This window comes from Canis lupus, chromosome 7 (genome assembly GCF_048164855.1).
Source record: "Canis lupus baileyi chromosome 7, mCanLup2.hap1, whole genome shotgun sequence".
Taxonomy (NCBI): Eukaryota; Metazoa; Chordata; class Mammalia; order Carnivora; family Canidae; genus Canis; species Canis lupus.
In genome coordinates this window covers 30,147,073-30,172,870 of record NC_132844.1, presented here as the reverse complement: position 1 = coordinate 30,172,870, position 25,798 = coordinate 30,147,073, and the positions used below count along the sequence as shown (strand labels likewise).

General features: G+C 36.7%; 1 long non-coding RNA gene across 6 annotated transcripts in view; it reads right to left on the bottom strand.

Moving 5' to 3' along the window:
- Positions 1-1,232: 1,232 nt before the first annotated feature.
- LOC140636267 (uncharacterized) overlaps positions 1,233-25,798 on the bottom strand; it is a 54,621-nt gene continuing 30,055 nt past the window's right edge. For 5 of the 6 annotated variants that reach the window (XR_012033563.1, XR_012033562.1, XR_012033564.1 and 2 more), the window contains 3 exons: positions 9,025-9,123; positions 2,472-2,623; positions 1,233-2,048 (listed from right to left, as the gene is read on the bottom strand). This is a non-coding gene — a long non-coding RNA (uncharacterized lncRNA). Of the gene's footprint in view, positions 2,049-2,471; positions 2,624-9,024; positions 9,124-10,197; positions 10,330-25,798 lie in introns of those variants that run through there. The other variant, XR_012033561.1, reaches the window with a different exon arrangement.

Genomic DNA, 25,798 nt, shown 5'->3' with positions numbered 1-25,798 from the left:
TTTGAGAAAGAGAGAGAGAGAGTTTGAGTAGGATGAGGGGCAGAGGGAGAAGCAGACTCCCTGCTGAGCAGGGATGATGCCAGGCTTAATCTTGGGACTCCAGGATCATGACCTGAGATGAAGACAGATGCTCAACTGACTGAGCCACCCAGGCCCCCTGTATTTTGCATTTTGAATGGACCTTTTAGTCATGAATGACTTTACAACATCACACATTGATCATTTACAGTTGTTATTGTTGGCCTGGCTGAGAGACAGGGGCACCCAAAATGGCGGACATCTCAAATTGGGTCAAAATGGCTGATCTTCCCGCCAAAGCAGCCATGACCACCACATCATCTCCAGTAAATCAAAGCCTAGATGGGAAACCGAAACTTTCCATCCAGGACTTTCCAGCCAAGGACCACCCCCAACCAATCACCTAGGGACACGGTGTTCCCTTGCCTAATTTGGCAAGGGACCCACCCGGATCTGGACCCAGAACCAATAAGGCTTAAAAACCCCCACACTCCCCAACCCTGGTGCGACTTCCCTGACTCAGGCCACCTCTCCGAGTCACGGAACCTCGCCCGGGAGTGCTCCCCATTAAAGCACTCTCGAAGCTACTGCCTGGCTCTGCTGTTTTTTTTTGTTTTTTTTTTTTTGGTTTTTTTGTTTTTTGTTTTTTGTTTTCTTTTTCTTGGAAAAAGCCTAACAGTTATCATATAGTAACTTTAAAAAATCACATGCATCTGTGAGATCACAGTCGCTTTAGAAAGTCTTGAAATATTAGGAAGATTTTAAGCTCATGCTAGTGGATATGTTTTCCAAAATTCTGGGTATTGTTTTAAAAGTTGTATTTTATCATTGACAATAAATATTGTCAGTTATTTTCTCTGCAGTGTCAGTCACACTTTATTCATGTTTCAGAAAATGTGTACCCAACTCTGAACTATCATGGTCTGTCTGTCAGACATTCTTTCACATAAAAAATAGAAAGCACTTTCCATGGGAAAAGTGGCTGGTTCAACTCACAACCCAATTGATTACACAGTACTTTACCTAGAGATAACCACTATACTTTGATATGTAGTAGAAGTGATTTACTGTACCTCTCATAGAATATCAAAAAGATGTGTACTCAAAGATCAAGACAACTATTTAGTAATTTATGTTGCTTTAGCAAGAACAATTTAAATGAAGCTGCTTTTTTAAAAAATTGTTTGTTTGTTTATTGTGACTATTTAGTGAAGAAGAATACAATGACCCCTAGTACAGTTTGGAACCACTGCCTTGATTTGTGGTAAGGCACCAGTAGTGTTATTCACCATTGTTTTTCCCCATCAGTGTAAATGCAACACAGTGAGAAATGCAAATAATGCTTAGTATTGTTATGAAAATCATTTTGACCTTCAGACACCCTAAAAGTGGTTTGAACACCCATAGGGATCCAAGGAACGAAGTTTGAGAACTTTTCCGTAGAGTACCTCAACAAAATTTGCAAGCCAGCAAAACTCTGTGTTACAGGAAGACCAACCAAATGGATAGCAGTCATTTAAAAAGCTTTCTTCATAAGTGATTTATAATAAAGCCAATGAGAATCTCAGATACAAGAATGCTGCATTCCCAAAATAAAACCTGTACCTTTTGCACCACAAATTTTGCCCATAACTCTTGATTACTTAAATCCATCTGTGCCTCAGATCTTGCAGCTATAAAAAATGGAAATAAAAAGCACTTATAAGAATTTTTGGAAGATGAGATAACTTCAAGTCAGGAGAGTACTTAGCACAGTGCTTGGCACATAGTAAGTACAAAATAAATCTTACTGGCTACTATTTTATCCATAATCCATCAGCCTTAATTTCCCTCACTGTTGCTCAAAATGGATATCCTCCCTTGTGAATGTTATAGACATTTCATTTTTTCACAAGTGCAAGTTCTTCAAAGAGGACATCTTTGACTCATGAGTGTGAAGTTATTTACAGTACTTATCTTTGATGAAAATATAACTGTGCTCCTCCTTCTTTTAGTGTTCTCACATCACAATGCTGTTTGAAATTTTCTTCCTGAAAAGATTTTAAAAATAAACTTAATACTGTCAAGGTAAAAATCCAAAACAAAATGCAGAGCCTATATAATTAATGCCTACTATGTTTTATCTATAAACTGAGGGCAAAGCGTAGCTCTCAGCCCTTATACAGTGCAACTGTTAACTCAGAATGATGGAAGTTATAGTGAGTTTAAGAGTTTCATTGTACAGCTCAAGATTTTAATAGCTGAATAGCATAAAATATTACTCTTGACATAGCTTGACATTTTCTTTTATTAGAAAATATTTTTAAATAGCTAAGGAACAACACCATTAGCAAAAATATTTAATTTTTCAGAATATTACACTGGGTGCCGGCTGGCAGAGGATGAGACATGCTGCTCGGTACAAATTTTGCAAGCTGAATGAAGGCTTTGAATTTGAATGAATGTTCACATACCTCACAAAATGTTGCCTTCCTTCTGGCTTGGACTTTGAGAAATACCTCTGTCAGTGTTTACACAGTATTAGGAGGGCTCCATGGTTTATGCTCAGATTAGCCTATTTTCCTCCCAGCGCATGGCTCTCAAATCCACATGTGGAAGTGTTTCTCTGAGGGCAGGAATAAGTTAAGCATGTGCTTCAAGAGTTCCTGCAGTCATGAATAATCAAAGTCTAATAGAGGCAATCAGTTTGAGAAATATTTGATTTCAGACAAGGTCTCATCTTAGCAAGCCACATTATAGGGAGAAAAACTTGAGTTCTTAAACAATATGTGAAAGTAAGTCCTCCCTATCCCATTTCCCTGAAAACCCATAAAACATCTATATGAGTTTTAGGCAACAATTGCCATATTAAAAATGAAAGTTAGACATAGGATTAGGATAGTGTAAAATGTAGCTAAATCACTTTCTATGTCTCTGATACATGCTTCTGAACTGGCCTTGAAATGAGGAAATACTGAGTTAATTGAAAGACACACCCCCCTTCCCGACACTGACACTGACTATGGACATATATGGAAATGGATGATGACGTGTTATCTAATCAGTTTATGGATATTAAGCCAGTGAGGAATACCTTTGCTAGAACAATATGAAGAAGAACTGTGCATTGTAGGTATCAATGGCTAGAAAACAATGGTAGGAACGCATCCGTCTAAGCACACTCTTATCAGGATGCCGGGTGGCTCAGTGGTTGAGTATTTGCCTTCCATTCAGGGCATGATCCTGGAGTCCTAGGATGGAGTCCCACATAGGACTCTCTGTGGGGAGTCTGCTTCTCCCTCTGCCTATGTCTCTGCCTCTCTCTGTGTGTCTCTCATGAATAAATAAATAAACAAATGTTTAAAAAAAATAGGCACACCCTATCAATCAAAGTCTTAATGTGTATTTAATTGTGTTCAGTGGACTTAGACTCCATTTCAACAACAATGCTTGGTGCAGATCATGAGCCTAAGAGGGAGACACTACAAGGGGCAACATGTGCTAAAGAAAGGGTATCCAGTGGGCAGAGTGCTCTTGGCTATAGGAAGGAAAGAATATGAAGCTCTGCCATCCTCCTAAGCAGCAAAAACATGTCTTCAAATATACCCATAAAGACAAGTGAATGAGTGAGTATGTAGACAAATAGACAGATCACAAGTAATTCATCAGTAGAGAACCCAAGCATCTTCTGCAACTTGCATAGGTACTACAATGAATAATTCACTTTCTTCCTTCATTTCTGCAGCCCCTTGAGCTCTACTTAATCCTTGCATAAAGTGACAGCTGGAAGTAGTATTTCACTTTTATAACTTTCAGAACATTTCTTGCAGTCAAGTATTTGGTTTTATGCCCATGTTTGTTTTTGCACCTCCTTGTGCTACACAGCAACCCTGCCTTCTCCAAGCCAAGGCCAGACAGTCTGGAAGACAAATTCCAAATGGCTGACAGTGCCAGGTTCCAGATATAAAAAGGCATCTTTCCTCTGTCTCTCTCTTTTCTGGTGACAGAGAGAGTGATTTCTCTGCAATGTGACATTTGAAATTATGCCTAGCTTTTGCTAAAGATAAGCAAGCTTCCAGCCCTGAAAGAATTGGGAGGACAGAGGATTTGAGAGCCCAAAAAGTGTCGAGAGGTTTATTTCTCACCCACTTGTATGATTCTGGTAAAAGCCAACCACACTCAATCACCTTCTCTCCATTTCTAGGATTCTGGACATTCCAATGAGACACACAAGTGCACACACACAAGCAGAAATAAAATAAAATAGTCAAAGATAGTTAATTGAATAAGAGAAGTAGCTAGACTTTCTAGTAAAGAGAATAAGAAAGAAAACCAGAGACATATTGTACATAAGTATCTTTTATCATTTCATAATGTCAAAATTAAGGCAATATTAATGTTTAAAAAACTGTGGAAGACTTTACTAAAATTAAAAGCTTACATGTTTACCTCTGGAAACAGGTTGTCTTCCCTTCTGTTGAACTTACAAAGTATTTAATAGTTTTCTGTCTTTGACACTTTATACCAGCATTAAACATAGTAGGCACCAGTTACAATGAGAATTATAAAAAAATGAAATTCTGGGGAATCAAAAGCCACAATCCTATAGCTTCTTATTACCTCCCATTCTTACTATCAACAGCAGACTTCACACCATCCCTGAAAAATTTCAGATGCCAATTCCCTTTTATTCTAATTACTCTCTGCAAGTATCATCTGGATAGTATCACCTTCTTAAATTTCTATAACAGTTCCCAAATTTCTTCAGTTAAAAGCAAAGCTCATGGGGTGCCTGAGTGGCCCAGTTGGTTGAGCATCCTACTCCTGATCTCAGCTCAGGTCTTGATCTCAGGGTCTTGAGTTCAGACCCCACATTAAGCTCCATGCTTTTTTTTTTTTTCTTTTTAAGTACAACAACAAAAAAAGACATCAAGGTGAATGAAGTCCATACACAGGGAACAACATGATGTACAAGGGCACAGAGGAAAGAAAGAATATAGTTCAGCGAAGTAAAGGAGAAACAGCATGTGGCCAAAGTATAAAGCATATGTGGTGGGTCATGAAACCCTTCTATTAGGTAAGGGTCACTCACTGAAAGCTCTCATAGCATTTGATTTTAACTCTAGTATAATGAGATAACATCAAAGATTTTAAGTAAGAGGACTTAAACATGGTAATTTTGGTATTTTAGAAAGATTTCTCCAAGAGATCCATGGAAAATGGATTTATAAAGGACCAATCCAAAAATTATATATATATATATATATATATATATATATATATATATATATATATATATGGAGAGTATGGAAAGAAAGATATGGACAGATGAAACCCAGAAACCAAACAGAAAAAAATCTAGTCATAAATTGTATTGGGGATTTGTTGCGAGAGAGAGAAATCAAATGATTCCCAGTTAATGATTTTGTGACTTTGAAGAATGATCAGGTCTGGGAGAAGATATAAACTCAATTATGGACATGTTGCTTTTGAATGACCTCTGCCTATGTACAAGCCTTTGCTGTAAGGCATGTAGTGGAGCAGGAGGTACATATTTTGGAGTCATCAGCCTAATAGTTACAAATGTATTAATTAAAAACTAGGGAAGTAGATGAGATTTATTTGGGTTTTATACCTAAAACACATAATCAGTGGTCTAAAAGGTGAGTCAAAAGACTGATGTCATTGAAACCAAGGGAGAAGAGAGTTCTAAGAAAAAGTGGTTAACAGTATAAAAACAGCAAAAGTGTCCAGTAAGATAAAGCCTAAAACTATCAGTGTATGTGGCACCTCTGTTACCTTTCCACAACAGTTTCAAATGTTAGGCATAGAAATCAGAGTGTAAGAAGTTGAGGAGGCAAGAAAGGCCAGACATGGAGAAAATACAGCATCTGAATCACCCAAGATGGGCTAGATTTTGCTGCTAGAACCACTTTCAAATTTAAGTGGTTCTACACACACAAAGGTTTATTTTTCATTATGCTATAGGTTTAATGCGGGTCATCAGGAGATTCTGCTCCACACAGGAGACTCCACTCAACACATGCATTAGCAATTGTGGCAACAAGATAAAGAGAGAACTACACACTGACAACTAAGTACCTTATCCTGGAAGCAACACTTGACACTTCATTCTTATTTTACTGGCCAACACAAGCCATATGGCCACAGAAGGCAGAGAAATACAATACTACCTTGTGTCCAGAAAAAGAACTAGAATATTCATGTACAGGCTTCATGAGGGGATTAGGGCATCGCTAAATACAAAAGGTTATTAAATTGAAGGACAGATTTCTGTTTTTAAGAGGAGACAGGCAACGGCACTGGTGAAATGCATTTCCACAGCTCATACTTTGTGCTCTTCTGTGCAACTTACTCAGTAAGCCTCATTCATGTCTAACCTCTTTGTAGGAATATCCTTCATACTAGATTGGTTATATCTTCAAAACTCTGCTCAAGAATTACTTCATGTGTGAAGCTATCCATGGATAAGACTACATGGCTATATGTGTCTAATTTTGTAAGGTAAGTATATTTCCTCCTGTTTTTGTTGTTAACTTTTCACATGTTGAAGTCTTTCCTGCTATCCCTCTAAAGAGCAAGAATGTTCCCTCTTGTTTCTTTTCTTTCCATGTGGTAACTGGCCACAAGGTGTATATACTCAATCCATGATGTTTCTTTATGTCCAGAGAAGTCCCTTCTGCAGTATTTTGAGTCTGACCACCCCTGAGGACATAGAGTCATTTATACAATGGTTTATGAAGAAAACTGCAGCTTGTTTTTTTCCATGGCTAAAGAAGCAGGAAATTCAGCAGCAGTGGCCTAACTCTTATGGAAACTCCACCCTGTGTACTGGCACCATGGTAATTTTGCCTAGTGTGCTTTCTGGGACTAGCCCAAACCTGTCAAGTTCTCCCTTTAAGAACTTGCAGATGCATCCACCACATATTTATGCACTCACATTCATATGCAAAGAAGTTGCTACTGCTACCGAGATGAGACACCTCATCAAGAAGGTTTACAACTGAGTTGTTTTTATGATGACAGATGTATTCAGATTTGCCTTCATTCTTTCATCTGGTCCTCCAGGACCATGGCCATACATGTGCAGAGTACTTTTCTGAGTTCAGAGTACAATCTGGCCTGCAGGACATGTGTGCTAACTGGCTCCTATGCATTGAAACCATAACCTAGGCCTCACTAGCACAATCCAATCTCCTGAGCTAAACAACCACAGATATGCAAACTCAGATGGGCTTTGGAAGTGAAACAGGTGCACATGCATTGTGCTAAGGATTTCCATTATGCTCAGAGCTGAAAATTTAGATTCAGTCATTACATTTCTGAGCTAGGAGGAGTCACAGAAACCACCCACACACAAAATAAATAGGTCAATACATAACCCAGACAGACTAGAAGAGAGTTTTTAAAGAAAAGGGAAAATTTGTCAAGAAATGTGGTTAGTGGGAAGATGAGTTAGGCAGCAAGGACAGTGTATAATTGAGAAAAGCTAAACAGCAGCTATTTGGATGTGTCCTAAGGACAGGATCTATTGTGATCCAGTAAAGCTACTAAAGGTCTTTCTCACAGAAGTGAGAAAATACAATTTTTGGCCCTAATTCCAATTCTTGATTCAGGGTAAAAGAAATACTAAAGAAGACTTACCGCCAAATTGTAATCATAAATAACTTTCTTCTCAAGTGAGTTGACGCTAGTTGGCACTTATCAGCTTACAGGTCAGCACAAATGTTTTTATAATGAACCATAAAGGCGGAAAAGTATAGTCTAGACTGGCATCAGAAAGCTTGCTGCTTTCTTTCAGCAATTCGATTGAGTCTGACTTGGGATGACTGGCCAAAACTGATAGTATCAACTCCCTGACCTGTTGAAGGGCAGAATCTTACCTTTTAAGTGGTGTAAATTGTTGGAACAATAGGCAATGTGTATCTCAGAGCTGGGTGGTCTGGGCCACTGAGTGGCTCCCAGTGTAATTAATTGCTCATGCTTTTCTCCCTACCTCTTCTCACTAAGCACACATTTCTTTTATTAATTTTTTCTCTATACTCCTGCTATTTTCTTATTCAGTTTGTCTCTATCTAATACGGTTTAGTCCTGCTAATCTGCTAATGGTTCCCACTACAAGCTTCATGGAAGGATTGAAGAGCCTGCTGTCTCATTATCTATAGTGAAGTGCTGCTAAAATGGAAGCTCCCCAAGGGCAGAAATCATATCTGCTTTGCACATATTAGGCCCTCAATAAACATAGACACATAGTGTTTAATATGTTTTCAATAGTTGAAACATATTTCTCTTAAACCTTTGATAAAAATATGTATGAACAATATTGTGGTACTATATCCCATCCCCACTCCCCAGACATGCTAAAGCACCAGGAGCAGAAAGCTGCTTGTTATAGACTGCATCCCCCCAAAATTAATACACTGAAATCTAATCCCCAAAGTGATAGTATTTGGAGTGGGGCATTTGAGAGGAATTTAGGTCATAAAAGCAGAGTCCTCATGAATGGGATTAGTGTCTTTATATCAAGAGACCAGAAAGCCCTCTCTCCACCACATGAAAATACAAAATGTTAGCAGTCTGCATCCCAGAATTGGGCCCTCACCAAAGCCTGACCATGCTATCCCTCTGATCTCAGATTTTTCAGCCTCTAGAACTATGAGAAATATATTTCTATTGTTTATAAGCCACCCAGTTTATGACTTTTTGTTATAATAGCCCAAACAGACTAAGACACTGTTTATGGAGTATCAAGTGTTTCCAGCCAGACTCTCAATCAATGGTTCTATTTCAGTAAAATCAAGAGAATAGAAATGGCAATAGAACTAGGAAATAGTTTGGATGTCCCTAGCTTGTATACTCATTTAGAACAAGACTTCACAGGATTTTGGAAACTCATGTTGTCACTTTTGGCTTTCTAATATTTTCCCCAACAGCTAAAAATCTCATTCCATTAAAAAAAAAAAAAAAAAAAAAGAAAAAAGAAAAAAAAAGGAGTGTGATAAGTACAATAGGAAGTCTGTAGGAAACTCTGAGGAATGTGAGCTTCTTATCGGAGAGGTCCTGGGGTGCAGCTCAGCAGACTTGTTGAAAGAGGATAGGTCCAAACTGCAGTAGAAAGAAACAAGCAATGTTTAGCACTTCTGATCTATAAAAGAGGGGAGATGTTTTCCAATTTTATACCTCAAGTACCTAATGTCCTGACCTATCCTTTCAAATTCCATTGACTGGTTACCAGCACAGGCCAGTTGACCCATGAAGCCCTCCAAATAATTATTCAAATTTTTTTTTTTTTACATACTTTGAATTTAGAGACTCAAACTAAAATCACCTACTATAAAAGACTTTTCTATTTTAAATTTGAGGCTTTTTTTTTTTTTTTTTTTTTTTTGACAAGAGCAATAGAAATTTTAGAGTAAACCATCATTAGTGCACCCAGCATTCTACCTTCCAAATTGTCTTTAGGAAAATCAATAGTCTACAACCTTGCTATTCTTTGAAAGCAGAAACACAGACTACTTTTATCCAGGAGACCGAGGAGGGTCTTTGCAGATACAGGCCATTCCTACAATTTAAATGTAAATAGAAGGAAATGACTTAAGAAATTCAAAGATCTGTAATTTCTTATGGCCTAGCCAGGTGAAACTAAGTCTCACCCCATTTACCAATGGGATGACAAAGTCTTTTACCTTAATATCACAACTCAATTTTGTGACATACTTTTTGGCTACTACATATTAATACATGGTCTAGTAGTGGTCTAGTGGTCTAGTGGTGCTTTTCCCAGTTCCTGTGTTAACCCAGGAATGTGCATCAGAGAGCTTGCCCCTTAGGGAGGGAAGTTAGTATTTTCCAAGGGAAGAGAGCCCAAAAGAATGATATTGTGATAACCTCACCTTATCTCAACATGCCCCTATGTACATTAGATAAACCTTTTACATCTAGAAATGTAATGGCCACCTCATATCTTAGCACACCTTAGCATAGGAATCCCTAAAACCCAAGAGCCAAAATTACAAAACAAAAAGTAATCTTTAGTGGAATAATTTGAAACCAAATCTTATCTCCTTTCAGGCACTGAAAAGAAAAAGAAAAACCTTGTGAAGTAGTGAAATACTCTAAATTCACAGATAAAACATCATCTGAGGGGATCCCTGGGTGGCTCAGCAGTTTAGCACCTGCCTTTGGCCGAGGGTGCGATCCTGGAGACCGGGGATCCAGTCCCATGTCGGGCTCCCGGCATGGAGCCTGCTTCTCCCTCCTCCTGTGTCTCTGCCTCTCTCTCTCTCTCTCTCTCTCTCTGTCTGTCTGTCTATCATGGATAAATAAGTAAATAAATAAATTTTTTAAAAAATACATCATCTGAATCATTAGATTTAAGTAGACATACCCTGAACAGTGAAACAAATTTTTTTCATTTTTAAAAAACAAATAAACTGATTATTCTTTTAGGGGATCCAAACTATTCACTCTAAGAAAGAATATGAAATAGCCACTTTCTGTGTAAAAAAAAAAAAAATGAGTTCTTAGATTTGGACAACCTGGAAAATCCCACTTCTCTCTCTCCTAAATAAATATCTTTGTTTGTCCTTTTGAAGATTAAAAATTTAACACTTTAAACACTCTGTAGTATTAGTAGTAGTTGGGATAAAGCATAGGCAAAATCAAGATTTTTTTTCAGAAAAATTTAATTATACCTTAATGGTATACTTTTCAGTGAAAGGGGGAACATTTTAAAGCAAACTTACTCTATTTGCTTATTAAGGGATAACTCCATTGGATTTTTAAACTTCTAAAAAATAATGACACCAAAGTATTAATCAAAGTTTATCAACAGCCACATGTGGTTCAAGGCAACATCGTGGTCTACCTTAGACAACACTGTCATTTCAAAATAATAAATAGTAAGGAATGAAGGAGACTGTAATTACCATTAACCACAATGAGTACTGCAGAACTTTCATCCAAGTTAAGGCAAGTCACGTGATGGTGGTTGAAAAAGCAAGAAGGAAATTAATAATCATAGAAAGTTTAATATGAATTAGAACACTCTCTCAAAGTATCTCACTTAATCTTCACAACAAACTTTAAAATACATATTATTATCCTGAGGCAAATGATGAAACCAAAGCTCCAAGACAAATTATTTCCTCAAGTTCTGTAAGCGAATGATCAGCAGGGCCTTAAGGTATACACACTATGAACTGTACTAGGTAGCCAGTATATGCCTATATTTGTGTTTTAAGATCACATTGTACTTCTGAGCCTTGCTTAGAGACACTGATGACTGTTAGCAGTACTGGCATGTTACAAAATAGCTCAGTGAGTTTGCATCCAGATCCTGAGGCTCAGCTGTCATATGTGAGTAATAAAACCAGTGAGAGGCAAAACTGTGAAGTTGGCAGACATGGTCTTTATTGCTTCTACCCTATTTTCCCCGAAGGCACCCGGATGCCTTTCAGATGCCTGGCACCTTCAGCTAGCCCAAGCACTGAAATGAAGTGGCCACACCAGCCCATACAGAACTGCATATTGCCTTGATTTATAATCACTTGAGTGTCTACCTGCCCATACTCTCCACTAGATTGTGAACTCCAAAAGGACACTGAGAGCATCTCATTTTTCTATGTTCTGTGATACCCCAAAATAGGTGCGCAATGAATATTTCCAGAGAAAATTTATGACAGGATTGAACTCCCTCCCAACAGTAACCAAAATATTTTAGGCCTGTATTTCCACTGTACAGTTCTCCAGTCTTTGCTTCTTAAGATGACAAACAAGCAGGAGTGTCTGGGTGGATCAGTCAGTTAAGCATCTGCCTTCAGCTCAGGTCATTATCTCAGGGTCCTGTGATTGAGCTCTGTATCAGGGTCCCTGCTCAGTGGGGAGTCTGCTTCTTCTGCCTCTCCCCGTTGCTTGTGCTGATTGAACTCTCTCTTTCACTCAAATAAATAAATAAAATATTTTTTTAAAAGATGACAAACAACTAATAATATGGGCTATTAACCTATTAAGAAAGGACTCACTGCTTGACACTCTCAGATCCATATATCAGTATTGTTGTATATGCATGCATGTGTTTTGAAGACTAAATACCTAGTCTTTGTGGTATATCCACTGGCTACTTCAAACTTGGGCATTTCAACACAAGTTATTAGAGCAGTATCTCATTAAGATCAAATATGGCACAATAACAATGCATAGAGCACAACCATCATGCCAATGCCTAGGGTGGTCTCGTTAACAACAGTAGAAAACTATAGGCAGAAAGCAGATGAATGCTAATAGTACACACTTGACACATATTATCTTATTTAATCCTTGTAACATTCTTTAAGGCAGATACTATTCTAATTTTATTAAAGAAAAAAAAGCCAGAAAAAATATATATTTTGCCAGGACCAAACGTGAAGTAAATGATAGAGATAGCATTCAGAACTGTCCTAGCAATAGCTTCCTTTTACTACACCTGAATCCCCTGGTCCTCGAAGCACAACATCTCCAAAGAAACGAGAGCTTTAAATGATACACTGGACCAGATGGATTTCACAGATATCTACAGAACTTTACATCCAAAATCAACTGAATACACATTCTTCTCAAGTTCACATGGAACTTTCTCCAGAATAAACCACATACTGGGTCACAAATCGGGTCTGAACCAATACCAAAAGATTAGGATCGTCCCCTGCATATTCTCAGACCATAATGCCCTAAGATCAGGAACAAGACAGGGATGTCCACTCTCACCACTGCTATTCAACATAGTACTGGAAGTCCTAGCCTCAGCAATCAGACAACAAAAATACATTAAAGGCATTCAAATTGGCAAAAAAAGAAGTCAAACTCTCCCTCTTCGCTGATGACATGATACTCTACATAGAAAACCCAAAAGCCTCCATGCCAAGATTGTTAGAACTCATACAGCAATTTGGTAGCGTGGCAGGATACAAAATCAATGCCCAGAAATCAGTGGCATTTCTATACACTAACAATGAGACTGAAGAAAGAGAAATTAAGGAGTCAATCCCATTTACAATTGCACCCAAAAGCATAAGATACCTAGGAATAAACCTAACCAAAGAGGTAAAGGATCTATACCCTCAAAACTATAGAACACTTCTGAAAGAAATTGAGGAAGACACAAAGAGATGGAAAAATATTCCATGCTCATGGACTGGCAGAATTAATATTGTGAAAATGTCAATGTTACCCAGGGCAATATACACGTTTAATGCAATCCCTATCAAAATACCATGGACTTTCTTCAGAGAGTTAGAACAAATTATTTTAAGATTTGTGTGGAATCAGAAAAGACCATATCTGGGGGCATCACAATGCCAGATTTCAAGTTGTACTACAAAGCTGTGGTCATCAAGACAGTGTGGTACTGGCACAAAAACAGACACATAGATCAATGGAACAGAATAGAAAACCGAGAAGTGGACCCTCAACTTTATGGTCAACTAATATTCGATAAAGGAGGAAACACTATCCATTGGAAGAAAAACAGTCTCCTCAATAAATGGTGCTGGGAAAATTGGACATCCACCTGCAGAAGAATGAAACTAGACCACTCTCTTTCATCATACACAAAGATAAACTCAAAATGGATGAAAGATCTTAATGTGAGACAAGATTCCATCAAAATCCTAGAGGAGAACACAGGCAACACCCTTTTTGAACTCAGCCACAGTAACTTCTTGCAAGATACATCCATGAAGGCAAAAGAAACAAAAGCAAAAATTAACTATTGGGACTTCATCAAGATAAGAAGCTTTTGCACAGCAAAAGAAACAGTCAACAAAACTATCAGACAAGCTACAGAATAGGAGAAGATATTTGCAAATGACGTATCTGAAAGGGCTAGTTTCCAGTGAGAATGGGGAACATTAACAAGGCAGGAAACCACAAATGTTGGAGAGGATGCAGAGAAAAGGGAACCCTCTTACGCTGTTGGTGGGAATGTGAAGTGATGCAGCCACTCTGGAAAACTGTGTGGAGGTTCCTCAAAGAGTTAAAAATAGACCTGCCCTATGACCCAGCAATTGCACTGTTGGGGATTTACCCCAAAGATACAGATGCAATGAAACGCCGAGACACCTGCACCCCGATGTTTATAGCATAATGTCCACAATAGCCAAACTGTGGAAGGAGCCTCGGTGTCCATCGAAAGATGAATGGATAAAGAAGATGTGGTTTATGTATACAATGGAATATTACTCAGCCGCTAAAAATGACAAATAACCACCATTTGCTTCAACGTGGATAGACCTGGAGGGTATTATGCTGAGCGAAGTAAGTCAATCGGAGAAGGACAAACATTATATGTTCTCTCATTCATTTGGGGAATATAAATAATAGTGAAAGGGAATATAAGGGAAGGGAGAAGAAATGTGTGGGAAATACCAGAAAGGGAGACAGAACATAAAGACTCCTAACTCTGGGAAATGAACTAGAGGTGGTGGGGGGTGAATGGGTGATGGGCACTGGGGGGGCACTTGACGGGATGAGCACTGGGTGTTATTCTGTATGTTGGTAAATTGAACACCAATAAAAAATAAATTTATTATAAAAAAAAAAGAAAGAGAAATTAGAAAGGGAAATTAGCCAATATGAGCAATCAACCAAAAGAAAATACACTAGAAGAAGGAGGAGGAGGAGAAGTAGAGGAGGAGAGACTTGGGGGCCAATGGGGCTATAACAAAATACTAACATTTGTGTCATTGGAATCCTGGAAGGGGAAGAGAAAGAAAGTGATCCTGAAAATCTATACTTTTCAAACATATAATTCACCCAAACTTAAAGTAATAATGGCTGCTAACTTCCCAAACTTGATAAGAGATGTAAACTAAGAGATTCAAGAAGTTTAGCAAACCATAAATAGAATAAAGCCAAAGAAATCCACTTTAAGATATATCCTAATTAAACTCAAAGTGACACAATGTTTTAAAAGTGCTGCAAGAAAATAACCATCAACCCTGAATCCCATTCTCAGAAAAAATATCCTTTAAGAATGAAGGGGAAATCAAGAAATTCTCAGATGAAGGAAAACAAAGAGTTTGTTACCAGCAGAGCTATCCTAAAAGTATAGCTAAGTAAAGTTGTCTAAGAGGAAAGGAAATAAGAAAGAAAGAACCTTGGAACATCAGGAAGGATCAACAGTACAACAAGCAGAAATATGGGTTAAAAAATACATTTTGTTCTTCTTGTGAATTTTCTAAATTAGTTTGATAGCTAAAGCAAAAGTTTTTGCATTGTATTTTGCACTTCTAAATGAATGTAAAGGAAACATTTAAGACAATTATATTATAAATTTGATAGAATAAAAGGATGTAATAGGAGATAGGATTTCTATACTTTACCCAAACTGGTAAAATGGCAACATAAGTGGATGGTTATGTTATGCATATACAACAGAATATCTAGTCATATGTCAAGTCTTTTTTTAAAGTTACACAAAGAAATACACTAAAAAATACTATGGATAAATAAAAAATGGAATTCTAAAAAATATTCAAATAACCCACAGGAAGATAGAGAATAAAAACAGAAATGAAAAACTGAAGGAACAAACAGAAACCAAAAGGAAAATGGCAGACTTATGTTCTAACTTATCAATAACTGTATTAAATCTAAATATATTTGACAGAAGAAGCAAAATTCACAATTTAAACTCCCCTCCAAAAAGAGAAGTTCCCATACCTAGATGTTTCCACTAGAGAATTTTACCAAATGTATATGTAAGAATCAAGCCAAGTCTACACAATGTTTTGCAGAAAATAGAAGAGAAGGGAACACTTCCCAACTCATTTTATGAAACTAGTATTACCTTGATTCCAAAATCCATATAAAAACAGTACAAAAAAAAAGACTATTATTGCTCATGAATATGTTAAGCATATAAAAATACTTAACAAATATTAGCAAATAGAATTAAGCTATATATAAAAAGATCATACACAATGACCAAGTGGGGTTTTTCTATGAATTCAAGTCTGAGTCAATATTCAAAAATCAGTCTCTACATTTTACCATATTAACAGGCCAAAGAAGAAAAATTGCATGATCATATCAGTTGATGTAGAAAATTAGACAAAACTCAAAAACTATTCATATTAAAAATTCTTATCAAAATGTAAATAGAGGAAAGTTTCCTTAGCGTGATAAATAGAATCCTTAAAAAAAAAAGCCTATAGCTATATTATACTTAATGATGAAATACTGAATAATTTCGCCCTAAAATCAGCAATAAGGTAAAGATGTCCTCTTTTATTCAAGATAGTGCTTAAAGTTCTAGTCAATGCAATAAGGCAAGAAGAGGAAATAAAAAGCATACATGTCAGGAATGAAGAAATAAAACTCTCCCTTTTTGTAGATGACATCAAATAATCTACAGAAAGACTACAAGACCTACAGAGTCCAACAAGGTCACAGGAAAAAAAGCAAACATGAAAGTCTATTGTATTTCCATCTACTGATAGAGGACACAAGTACCTAAATTAAAAACACAATACAATTTACAATTGCTCAAAATTTGAAATACTCAAATATAAATTTAGTAACATGTACACAATTTATATTAAAAACTACACAACGCTGATGAAAGAAAAGGTTTAAACAAATGGGGAGATATACCATGTTCATGGATTGGTTCATGGTTTAATATGTCAGTTCTCTCCAAAACTGATATATAAATTTAACATCATATTTAAGCAAAATCCTAGCGACACTATTTGCAAATACAGGCAAAATTATTCTAAAATTTATGTAGAAAGGCAGTTATGTAGTTTAGGTAAAATAATTTTTTAAAAAAAGAATAAAATGAGAGGAACAAATCTGCTTGATTCCAAGACTTATTACATAGTTACAGTAATCAACCCTTACATAGATACATACGTCATTAAATCAGAACACAGAAATAGACCTACACAAATATGATGTCAATTTTTTTTTAAATATTTTATTTATTTATTCATGATAGTCACACAGAGAGAGAGAGGCAGAGACACAGGCAGAGGGAGAAGCAGGCTCCATGCACCGGGAGCCCGACGTGGGATTCGATCCCGGGTCTCCAGGATCATGCCCTGGGCCAAAGGCAGGCACCAAACCGCTGCGCCACCCAAAAATTGATAAGTCAATTTTTGACAAAACTGCAAAAACATTTCAGTGGAGGAAAGAAAGCTTTTCTAACAAATGATGTTAAAGCAATTGAGCATCCATAGTCAGAGAGAACAAGAGAGGGAGAAAGAAGAAGAGGAAGAAGAAGGAGGAGGAGGAAGAAGCTGGCGGAGGGGGAAAAGAATAGAAAAAGAAGAAGAAAAGGAGGAGATCACAGGGTTGGGGTGGGGGTGGGGTAGGGATTAAAATTCTCCAAACACAGCAACAATAACATCAAAATCCTATTAGAAAATGGGCACAAGACAAAGAGATATTTTATGGAGGAGAATATACAGATGGCAAATAATAAGTACATGAAAAATGTTCAGTATCATCACCCATTAGGGCAATAGGAATTGAAACCACAATAGGACCTCACTGTGTATCTATGAGAATGGCTAAAATAAAAAACAATAGTGACATAGACTGCTGGCAAGAATGCAGAGGAACTAGATCTCTTCTATATTGCTGCTGGAAGTGTAAATGCTACAGCCACTCTGCAAGACCAGTTTGGAGGTTTCTTTTAAAAAGTAAACATACACTCATGTGGAATTTAAGAAATAAAACAGATGAACATAAGAGAAGGGAAGGAAAAATAAAATACGATGAAAATAGAGAGGGAGGCAAACCATAGGAGATGCTGAACTTAGGAGGCAAACTAAGAGTTTGCTAGAGGGGTGATGGTTGGGGGGAATGGTAATTGGGTGATGGGAATTAAGGAGGGCACTTAATGTAACAACTATAGAAATATCCCTCGAAGTATAATCTTAAGGAGGGTACTTGATGTAATGAGCACTGAGTGTTTTAGGCAACAGATGAATCACTAAATCCTACCGCTGAAACTAATAAAAATAAAAACTTTAAAAAAAAAGTAAACATGCACCTATCTTGTGGCCCAGCAACTATACTACTGGATATATTTTCCACAAAGAAAAGAGACATTTTTATACACAATTTTGAACACAAACTAAATATAAATTTTTGTAGCAGCTTTGTTCATAACAGACTCAAACTGGAAACAACCCAGATGTTTAACAGGTGAATTGTTAAACAAACTGTGGTACATCCATACTGTGAAATACTACCAAGAAATAAAACAAACTATTGCCACACAGAGTGATCTGGATGGATCTTCAGAGAAATATGCTGTGTGGAAAAAGCCAGTCAGAAAAGATAACATACTGCATGATTCTATTTTTATAGCATTCTTGAAATGACAAAATCATAAAAATGGTAAACATATTAGTGATTCCCAGTGGTTAGGCAAGGGATGAGGGCAGGTGAGAAGTGGATGTGCCTTAAAAGAGCAGCATGAGAGGTCCTCGTGCTAATGGAATGTTTTAGATCTTGACTGTATCAATGTCAACATCCAGGTTGTGATACTGTACTCTAGTTCTGCAAGATGTTACCTTTGGGAGAAACTGGGAAACAGGTCCGTGAATATCTTTGTATTATTTCTTACAATTGCATATGAATCTATAGTTTTCTTAAAACAAAACCCCAAAAAGCTTAATCAAAAAAATAATACCCAGAAGTCTCCAAAATAGAATAAATACAGATCATTTGAAAAATACATTTTTTGAGATGTACCTATATGGTACTTGATATCTTCTAGTAGCTATTTAGAAACTGAAAATTTTCATCATGGAGATTAAATTAATGTTACTTTTTCTAAAAAAGAGAGAGAGAGAGACTTGGAAGAGGTATGGCAAATAGTATTGAACTCAGAGGCATTCTTCATGGAAAAGGGGGTTATAATGAAAAAGCAATGTCTGTCATGGGTCTTGGAGGTGGGAGGTTATCTGTAGCCTATGTGCCATGTAATTACCATTTCTGACGTGGAGTTTAGAGATTTAACTTAAAGGTTTATTGGTAGGATTTCTGACAGCTTGGGAGCTCCAAAGACTAGAACTTTCCAAAACAGCACTCATTTTAGCTTCACTCAAAACCTAGAGTTTAGAAGTGTACGTGGGCTGTCATTTTGGCTGTGCCGAGTTAAAATCCCTGGGCTACAGAGTTGGCTGTTTAGCTGATATTCCACATTGATCATTTGCTGGCCCACAAATACATTATGCAGTTCATTGCTCAAGAAAATTTTCTCTTTGTTTGAGTTACGGGGATTAAAAGCATTACAGTTTAATCCCTTTGATGCATCCAGGCCATTTTGAAATTGAATGTTTTTCTATTAACTCTCCTACTGGGAACCAATTCACTGCCACTGTAGCAACAGAGCCAGGCAATCCTGATTAATTACAGAATTTCTGCCCTTCTGCCTCCATGAGTCTTTCTAAAATATCTAATAACAAAAGCACTTAAATAAATCTATGGATTTAATCAATATTTCATGTAGTTTGGAATAAGAAACCTCAAAATTTTTCAATATAGTGAGGGAGAGAGATGAAAATTAGTAGATGAAAGAATCTGGTGTTTAAGAATTCATATGTATTAGAGGCTCAGGCCGTGTCAACTTGCAAACTCACCAAAAAATGAATCCTATGTTAAAAAATCAGCATACATTAGGTTTATTACAACTGTTGAAGGGAAGAACATGAGTTTCTAAGTTAAATTATACATTTAATTCAGAAACTATCATGCTGCTGTCAGATTTATAGCCTCCAATTTATAGAAACCAAGGCATAATAAACTGTCAGGGAAGGAATTGTCTGCTCATTAGATCTGCTTTTAGAAGATGAGCTAGACTGAACATTCTCCATATGGGAACCACAAGATGAATGAAGAATTCAATTTGGGCAGCCCAGGTGGCTCAGCGGTTTAGCACCGCCTTCAGCCCAGGGGGTGATCCTGGAGAGACCCGGGATGGAGTCCCATGTCAGGCTCCCTGCATGGAACCTGCTTCTCCCTCTGCCTGTGTCTCTGCCTCTCTCTCTCTCTCTCTCTCTCTGTCTCTCTCTCTCTCTGTCTCTCATGAATAAATAAATAAAATCTTTTTTAAAAATTTTGATTTGCTTTCTTTTGTCAACAGTGCCTATGGAAAGAACTGTATCAGAAGGACATGCCTGATAGAGAAAAAATGAATATAATACTTCACTTTCTATACCACAGAAAAATGAAAGAAAATACAGGGGAAATTTTAAGCATCTCAAATGCAGGCTAGCACATATCAAAAAATAAATCTGCCCATTGAATAATAAACGAAAAAGTGGTGTGACTTCAGAAGGTCTAGCATCATAGGAAAGCCACAGTATGGAATCTGTTTCTATGCTTAAAAACCAGAATTTGTACTAACTTAAAATTCATAACCACTTCAACATCATTTATCACTGGCATCCATTCGGCAAAATATTTCATACATCAACAAGGATCAGCTCTACACATGACTATTTTTCGTGGCATTATCTTATTTTCTTACACTCAAAAATGGGATTCATTTCTTGAGACCTGCATTATAGACATATGCTAAAGAGAACAGCAATGCTGGGGAATCATGGTTAAAAACAAAGCACTATGCTCAATACATCATGAAATTATTACCTGGTGTCCGTACACACAGAGTCCTCAGAAATGAATTTAGTCATTTGCATGAGTGCAGTGAACTACACCTCTTTGAAATTTGAAAGGTAAAGTTTAAGAGGTGTCATTTGTCAATCTCATAAGAAAATCATAATCTGCTTTTCCCTAAATATTATCCTGGGAGCTATACTCTTTTCTCAAGATCATCTGTGCTTTCAAATGTTATAAAATTCATTTCCTTTATTTAGCAAAATTTATTCATTTGGAATACCACCAACTATTCATAGATTTTATATTTTTATTCTCTAACAAATATTTTCATTCCCATTTTCTTTTGTATTTTCTTTTTACTTTTCGAAATTTAATCATTTTTACTAGCATTATTTGGTTTCTATGTTTGCATAGCATTGTGCTAAATGCTGAAAGACATATATAGTGATGAGTCCTGGTTTCCACCCTCTGGGTAGCTTTCTCTCTATTGGGAGAAATCATATAAACCAAACAGAGGGAGCTTCATTGAGGATCCTGCTGCTCAGAGGGTGGTTTTCAGACAGAAATGCGCATCTGAGAGTTTGTTAGAAATGCAGAGTCTGATATATTCTCCCATTCAGGAGGTTTTCTTTTTGTTTTGTTAATGGTTTCCTACGGTGTGCAAAAGTTTTTACCAAATAGTTGTAGTTCCTATAGTTTATCTTTGCTGTTATCTCCTTTGCCTCAGGAGATCTATCTAGAAAAAATGTTGCTATGCCTTATGTCAGAGAAGTCACTGCCTATTCTAGGATTTTTATGGTTTCAGGTCTCACGTTTTTTTTTCTTCTAAGTTTTTATTTAAATTCCAGCTAGTTAACATACAGTACAATATTAGCTTCAGAGGTAAAATTTTGTGATTCATCACTTATATGCAATACCTGGTGCTCATCACTATACCTATATATGCCCTTTTTAATATCTATCACCTGTGTAACCCATTCCATACCAAATCCACCCCCCACACACACACCCACACATCTCTCCTCCAGTAACCATCAGTTTGGGCTCTTTCCATAGTTTGGCTATTGTTGATAATGCTGCTATAAACATAAGAGTGCATGTATCCCTTCAAATCAGTATTTTTATATCCTTTGGGTAAATATCTAGTAGTGCAATTGCTGAATAGTTGGATGGTTTTATTTTTAACTTTTTGAGGAACCTCTCTACTGTTTTCCAGAGTGGCTGCACCAGTTTGCATTCCCACCAACAGTAAGAGTTTGCCTTTCTGCACATCCTCCCCAACACCTCGAGTTTCCTATCTTGTTAACTTAGTCATTTTGACTGGTATGAGTGACATCTCATTGTAGTTTTAATTTGTTTATCCCTGATGATGAGTGATGTTGAGCATCTTTTCATGTGTCTGTTAGCCATCTGTATGTCTTCTATGGAAAAATGTCTATTCATGTCTTCTGCCAATTTTTAATTGGATTATTTGGGTTTGGGATGTTCAGTTTTATAAGTTCTTTTATCTATTTTGGATATTAACCCTTTATCAGATATGTCTTCTCCCATTCTATGGGTTACCTATTAGTTTTGTTGGTTGTTTCCTTCACTATGCAGAAGATTTTTATGTTAATGAAGTACCAATAGTTTATTTTTGCTTTGTTTCCCTTGCCTTAGGTGATCTATCTAATAAGAAGTTTATGCAGCTGATGCCAAAGAGGGTACTGCCTTGTTCTCCATGTTGTGCCCAAGATTGTGAATCCGAGAAACCACCAAGGAGCCGACACCCATGCAAGCCACGAGGGTTTATTAGCAAGCTCGAGCTTGGGTCCAAGTATACCCTACACAGCGGAGCAGGGACTTGGACCCAAAGTGGGTTACAGCTGGGTTTTTTATAAGCTGGTCTAGGGGATTTTCAGAAGGGATGGAGGAATTTCTCAAGTTCTGTTTACATTCTGATATGGGGCTTTCAAGGGCATTGAGCTCTGTTCTCATTCTAATATGGGACTTTCTACCATGGACCTGGGCTCTGTTGTCTTTCTGATATGGGATTCTCTGCCGAGGGCAATTCTGAGCTCTGTTGTCTTTTTGATATGGGATTCCCTGCGAGGACATTGAGGACATTCTGCAGTTCTTCCTATAAAGTTCAGCTCTTATTCACAGGGGCCTAAGATGGCTGTACTTGTGCTAATGCTAAACTTGAGGTGGAATGGCCTTGATTTTTCTCGGCCTCCATACTCCAGGATTTTGATGGTTTCCTATTTCACATTTAGGCCATTTTGAATTTATTTTTGTGTATGGTGTAAGACAGTGGTCCAATTTCCTTCTTTTGCATGTAGCTGTTCAGTTTTCTCAACATCATTTGTTGAAGAGACTGTCTTTTTTTCCACTGGATATTCTTTTCTTCTTTGTCAAAGACCAATTCCCCCCCCCCCAAAAAAAAGACCAATTGCCCATATAGTTGTGGGACCATTTCTGGGTTCCATTGATCTATATATCTTTTTTTGTGCCAGTACCATACTGTCTTGATGAATACAGTCTGTAATACAGTTTGAAGTCCAGAATTGTGATACCACCAGCTTTTCTTTTCTTTTTCAATATTGCTTTGGCTATTCAGGCTTGGGGTCTTTTGTAGTTCCATACACATTTTATGATTGTTTGTTCTAGCAGTGTGAAAAATGACGATGATATTTTGATAGAGATTACATTAAATGTATAGATTTCTTTGGGTAATATAGACATTTTAAAAATATTTGTTCTTCCAAGCCATGGACATGGCATGTTTTTCCATTTCTTTGTGTCATCTTCAATTTCTTTCATAAGTGTTCTGTAGTTCTCAGAGTACAGATCTTTTACTTCTTTGGTAAGATTTATTCCTGGGCTTCTTATGGTTTTTGGTGCAATTGTAAATGTGATCAATTCCTTGATTTCTCTTTCTGCCACTTTATTATTTCTGTACATTGATTTAGGATCCTGCAATTTTACTAAATTCATGTAGCAATTCTAGCAGTTTTTTGGTGGAGTCTTTTTGGATTTACTATGTAGAGTAGATTACTACATAATCTGCAAATAGTGAAAGTTTGGCTTCTTCCTTGTCCATTTGGATGCTCTTCATTTCTTTTTGTTGTCTGATTGCTGTGGCTAGGATTTCCAGTCCTATGTTAAATAACAGTGGTAAGAGTGAACATCCCTTTCTTGTTTTTGTCATGTCTCATTTTTAGTTCGTTAATCCATTTTGAGTTTATTTTTGTGCATGGTACAAGAAAGTGGTCCAGTTTCAGTCTTTTACATGTAACTGTCCAGTTTTACCACCACTATTTATTGAAGATACTATCTTTCCTCCTTTGTATATTCTTGCCTCCTTTCTCATAGGTTGCCAGACCCTGTAAGTTTGTGTTTACTTCTGGATTCTCTATTCTATTTCATTGATCTGTGTGTCAATTTCTGCAATACTCTACTGTGGAGAAAAAGGAACCATCATACATTGTGAGAATGTAAATCAGCACAGCCACTGTGGCAATTAGTATGGAGGTTTCTCAAAGAATTAAAAATAGAAATACCATATACAACAATAATTCCACCACTGGTATTTACCCAAAGGATAAAAGAATCCACTAATTTGAAAAAATATATGCAGCCATATGTTTATTACAGCATTATTGATGGAAGATATGGAAGCGACCTAAGAATTCACTGATAGATGAATGGATAAAGAAGACGTGGTATACACATACACACACCCCTGATATTACACAGCTTAAAAAAAAAGGATGAGACTGTGCCATTTTCAACAACATGGATGGACCTAGAGGGTATTATGGTAAATGAAATATGTCAGACTGAGAAAGACAAATACCATATGAATACACTCATAGGTGGAATTAAAAAAATGAATAAACAAAAAGCAGAATCAGAGCTGTTAATACAGAGAACCAGTTAATGGTTGCCAGAGGGAAGGAGATAGGCTTGGGCAAAATGGGTGTAGAGAAGTAAGAGATATAATCTTCCAGTTATGGAATTAATAAGTCATGAGAATAAAAGATACAACATAGGGAACATAATAGTCAATGATATTGCAATAGCATTATGTGTTGATAAATGGTAACTATACTTGTGCTGAGCATAGCATAACATATAGAGAATATAGAGAAGTTGAGTCACTATGTTGTACACCTGAAACTAATCTAACATTGTATGTCAACTGTATTCAAATTTAAAAATTATTTTTTAAAAATACAGAGTCTGAGGCCCCTCACCTGTCTTATTGGATCAGAAGCTGCATTTTAAAACAGTTTTCAGATTAGTTCCTAATACAGTATGAAGATTGGATAAGGGGTTGGTATTGAATATGAATTGAGTATTCTGAAAACCAGCCTCAAAGTTCCACAGAGTATCATTGGCAGAACAATTTTGGAAGAACTTCTTCACAGTCATTTTTTGGTGTCATATTTAGATTTTGAATCTTACCTGGGTCTGAGGATAACTGAGCAATTAAATGGATGGGAATCCATTTAAAAATAAATAACTTAAAGGCTTTAAGAAAACTTTTAAATTAAAAGATGCCACAGTTCTGCCTGTTATTCTGTGTATCAGATTTTTTAATGTAATTCAGAATTCTCCTGACATCACTAGCTTACAAGTAAAAATAAGGTCGGATTTATATTAATACTCAAATTACTTAGATTTCTAGCTCCCTAGTGATCAGAGGAGCAATGAAGTTATTCACTAACCCAACCTCTAACACCTTACTAACTTTATAAAAATTTATTGTTGTAAAATATAGATAAGATTAAATTTACCATTGTAACCACTTTTAAGTGCACAATTCAGTGGCATTAAGTACATTCACATTGTTGTGAAACCATCACCACTATCTATTTCCAGAACTTTTTTTTATCACTTTAAATAGAACCTCTTGTATGTAATAGCAGTAGTTCCCTCTTGCCTCTTCTCCCAGTCCCTGGCAACCCACCATTCTGCTTTCTGTCTCTATAAATTTGACTATGCTAAATACTTCATGTTGGTGGACTCTTACAGTATTTGTCCTTTTGTTACTAGCTCGTTTCACTTAGTATAATGTCTTTAGGATACATCCATGTTGTAGTATATGCCAAAATTCCGTTCCTTCTTAGAGCTGAATAATATTCTATTATCTGTACATAACACTTTTTGTTTACCT